The sequence below is a fragment of the Sinohyriopsis cumingii genome, chromosome 17, assembly GCF_028554795.1.
Source record: "Sinohyriopsis cumingii isolate HCF-2022 chromosome 17, ASM2855479v2, whole genome shotgun sequence".
In the NCBI taxonomy this organism is placed as follows: Eukaryota; Metazoa; Mollusca; class Bivalvia; order Unionida; family Unionidae; genus Sinohyriopsis; species Sinohyriopsis cumingii.
The window spans coordinates 60,903,675-60,908,533 of record NC_142977.1 but is presented as its reverse complement, the minus strand read 5'-3'; positions in this window follow the sequence as shown (position 1 = coordinate 60,908,533).

Here is a 4,859-nt window from a genome sequence, read left to right as displayed (position 1 = left end):
ATTGTCATGGTCTTAGCATCTTGTTTCTAAATTCCAAGTGAATTCTGTACCAACATTTTTAAGCATCATTTTCATTTGATAGTGTTTCCCATGGCCACATTCATTTTGTTTTTTTAGCCTCTGATGCCTCTGAGGCATTGAAATACCTCTGTATGCTGACATTGGAAGTCAGAGGTAGCATGTGTCATAAAACATCACACAGATCCATAACTGTTTTAACTGGAGTTAAAAGCATCAATTGAACACAGACTACATGCTAGTTATTTATTTTCTCATCTCATCCAGATTCATTAATTGTCATTAGAAACAGCTCATCATTGTTTATTTTTCTCTTGGTTTCTATTCTTTCTTTAAATATTATAAAATATACAATTTGTAAATTAAATTTACTGGATATACCTAAAACTCCAACAGACCATATGGACTGGCTGCTCATTTTTTGCCCCATTAATTGTGAATTTAGCTGGTATCACACTGGTTGGCTGGCAGCAATTTTGCATGCTGTAGATGATACTAGTAATGATATGTGTTTGAATGTTCTTATTCTGTCTTTTCTAAATGAACACTTTTTCACTTGGTAGGGTACCTTGTACCCCACTTTTTCCATTTCTGGAATGAACACTGTACATGCACATGCAATAACTTGAGGCATTTACTATATGATCTATGTTGTTTCCACTTCACATCAGAATCCAGTAGTCATTATGGACTTAATTTTGGTCATTTTATGGTCATGGCATGTAATTACTAAGCACAGTAAAAATATACTTTTCTACATGATTTATTAGCAATAACTATTAGTTGTAATTGAGTCAGCATCTCCGACAGGTCAATGGATTAAACTCTAATAACACAAGCCACCAAACTAAGAGGGAAGCAAAGGAAGCAATATTAGCTTGACATTTAGAAATGTAGTTTTATGGTTCATATAGGTGTTATGTGGATTGGAACTGAACTTGTATCTAAATCAGGTTAAAATAAACTCTTACATCACTTTGACCTTTAAATTTAGAATTACCATATTAAATTCATGAGATGCTGAAAACCAACAAGTATTTTATGTTTATTGTTATTAAGAAAAGCTACAGCAGTGTATGATTGGTTGTGTCTTCTTGTCTATACAGTTCAGTTTAGATCATGCCGCTCCGGTGGCCTAGTAGCCTGGATGAGTTTATGTATTAGTAAGAGCATGATGCACATCAACTGTGCCTTTAATTTTCAAAGAATTTGTTGTAGGTAAAATTGACACAATATAAAGTTTGTAGAGATAGTTCACACAGGGTGTTGTTCTTTAAAATCATACTTAAATCTGCTTAGTGAAGTGGTAAACTATTAAGTAAACCTGGGGAGTAATATCTGGACAGATTTTCAAATAGATTCAAACAATTCTCAAACATTTTTTGTTGTTGTTGCTTTGGGTTTAATGTCATTTTTCAGCACATGATAGGCTATATATGGCGGACAGTGTAATGGTGGAGGAAAAAAATCAGTAGGCTGTAAACTGTACATGTACAATAGAGTAAGCAAGAAACTATACCAGGTCTTGTTATTGTTGTTGTTATTGCCATGAGTTTTGTGCCATTCTTCAGAACATGTTAGGATGTACATAATGGCCACTGTCCACTGCAGTAGGGCTGATGAGGGAATACATCATGTTGACTACTATGCCCTTGTCACACATGTAGGTCACGGTGACATATATTTATATATTTTGTACTTCACTGTCTTGGTTAAATTGTATGGTTTCATTTTTTTCTCAAGCTCTGTTCATGCTAGAATCATCAGACTAGATTATAGTATGCACTCTATTAGTACCATAACCTTGTCTTACAAAAGTATGTGTGACCTACGTTTCATATTTTATTAGAGTAAGTTACGTTTTGGGATTTAGTTCAAACCCATTTAGGTCTCTTTACTACACTGTATGCATGCTATTAAACCAAGATCCATGAAAATTGGTGAGAAGATTTATCTTGACGAGTACTAGATCCTGATCTTAAAAATACGTCACTGTGCCCCAGGTTTCAATCCAAAGCACCGTTTATGCGAGAGTTATTGAAAGACTTGGTGATTGCATGCATCCCTGTTAGTATAATACCCTTACAACAAAAATTCGTTGTGACCTACATTTAACTGTTATATTAAATAGTTGTTTTAAACTCATGACCACATTGATGTTTTGTCTAAATACGGCTATATCAGGGATCTTGAATCATGGTGAGAAAATGTATTCGGAGAAAAGTACTAAAACCTCATTTTGAATTTTTGTTACTGTAATCCGTCATTCACATTTCACTGACTTTGGATCAGTTGGACGTTTCTCTTGTTCATGCTGTTGTCAAAGTAGGTGATTTTATACATCCCTCTTAGTATAACATCCATACCAAAAAAGGTCATTGTTACCTATATTTCACAGTTTGCTGACTTAAGTTATGATGTTGCATTTATGTAATGGTCAGGTTGTTTCTGACGTGTTCTGCGTACTGCCCTATATAGAATCAGGAAACTTAGCGATACATCTTTATAAGCACTACTCCGGTGTTTCAATAAGTCAATTTTAGCCATATTTTATGTTTCACTGGCCTATATAGATTCAGGAAACTTCGGGATGCATCTTTATGAGTGCTACTCCCCATTTGCAATAGTAGGTCAATATCAGCCATATTTTATGCTTCTTGTGTTAAATTTTGTCTTTTATCTTCACTTCTCAGCCACTGCTCATGCAAGAATCGAAAATTTGATGAAGATATATAGCTCTCTTTCTTCTTGGACCAACAGATTCTTCTCTGCCTTTTTTTCCCCCAGACATTATTCCAGTGAAAGCTCTATGTTGGTGGTAATGGCTATATCGTTGAGAGAAAATGTGCACTACTGTAAGTACCGAGGCAGCTGACGCGGACTGGCCTGGGCGGGTATCAAACCTGTAACCGTTAGTGTGCGAGTCCGACTCGGGGCCCCGAGTGGCCGAGCAGTCTAAAACGCTCACCGTTCCGGATCATTGCCATCTCACCTCTGTCTGCGTGGGTTTGAGTCTCAGGCTCGGCTAACGTGGGTACGTGAGAAAGCCTGCCAGTAGCTTCTCGTGGGTGGTTTTTCCGGTTTTTTTTTCTCAGGGTTTTTCCTCCACCAGTTATACTGACCGCCATGTATAGCCTATCTTGTGCTGACAAATGGCGTTAAACCCTACAACAACAACGAGTCCGACTCTACAAACCGAGCTACCGCCGCTCTCTTTTAGGGCTGGACAAAAATCAGATTTTCAAGCCGATTTTAAAAAAAAATAATTCATCTTCATGTATTAATAAATGCAACATTAAATTAGTTTCGAACCCACTTGGACATATGTGAAATGTCAGTGCTCTGTAAAGGCTAGTTCCTTAGACCACTCGGCCACCCTGGTGAAAGTAGGGGTGAGCTAAGTAGTCGTAGATTACACTCTAGATATTTTTAATGTACATAATGAAATTATGATCAATATATAGCATAATCACAGTTATGATTTACCTCATAAAATAACCTCTATGTTTTCTTCCAAATTTCTTTTGATCCTCCAGATTTCTTCCTGGATACGGGGCCTGTAATTTCGTGAAAAATCTACCAGTACTCAGATAGCTAAACACTATTAATTTGTTCTGATTTATAGCAGAAAATAACCTCTTGTATGGATTATATCAGCTAAGAAAAAGAGGCAAAATTTTCAAGGTATAAAAGCGAAAATCCTGCCAACACTCTTTCGCACGCAGCCCCTCCTTCCATTCCTACCCCTCACCCTTCCCCAAAATTAAATTAAATAGTTGCTCCCTGCTTTCCCTTGGCACTCTCGACGAAGAAACTCTAAAGCAGGAGCGGCATGGATATGAATTGTCTGCGAGTTTGTTTTGTTTTCCTTTGGGTGAAATTTGTTGTTAATGAGTTTCAATGGTAATTCGAGGAAAAATTTCGACGGAATGGGGAGGGGGAGAATAAGGCCTCTGTACGAGAATGGAGGTTTTAATGTCACGCGTATGGCAAGCCGTGCGTGCAATAACGTGCAAACCTCTGTGATATCAATGCACATTTACGCTAGACCAATACTCCATCCCCAAACCTGTACCGATACTGCACAGACCTCTTCAAGAAAATCATGCAATTGACTCAGATAAACCGTCCATCATTATAGGTTTGGGGGCTGATTTATTGGACTAGAATAGCGTTGCTCGATTGATCCGATTTTGGAACAGTTTAACACGATAGAATGGTCAGAGACTTGGAGATATCATACAAGCGATCGGTTTCGTATAATAAACATTATAGTATAATCTTTTGTGTAAATCGTGTCACTAGTAAGGATAACTAAAATACGGATCAAATTGCTGGTGCCATTGTACGAAATGACATATAAAACGTAGGTAATGTCACACGCCTAGGCTATGCATAAATATAAACTGACGTCACAATCTACACACGCTTTTTACACGAACTCGAGAATGTCCATTTTAAGGTAATTTTCAGTCGAATGGTCATTGCAGTGGCTGAAATCAAACTCTGCATTACACGCATTCGAATTTCGCATTATGGTAAATATAAACTTTCACTTTGGGTTATTGTATTACATGCATGTATCTTCTGGCAGGCCAAAACGGCCATAACGTTAAGGATTATGTACCCCTCTTAGTCGTTGCACCATGTACTTTTGTCATATAACTTCCAATGAGCACTGTAGAAAATACATAAGTTTAAGTAATAGGAGTATCTAGATTTCAGTATTATAGTTACAAAAAGGTGACAATATTTTTTCAATTGCCGCTTCAAAAAGCAGTGTAGTTTTTCTTTAATTTCTAAATCTTCACAGGAAATGATAAAGTCGAAAACATTGGTCT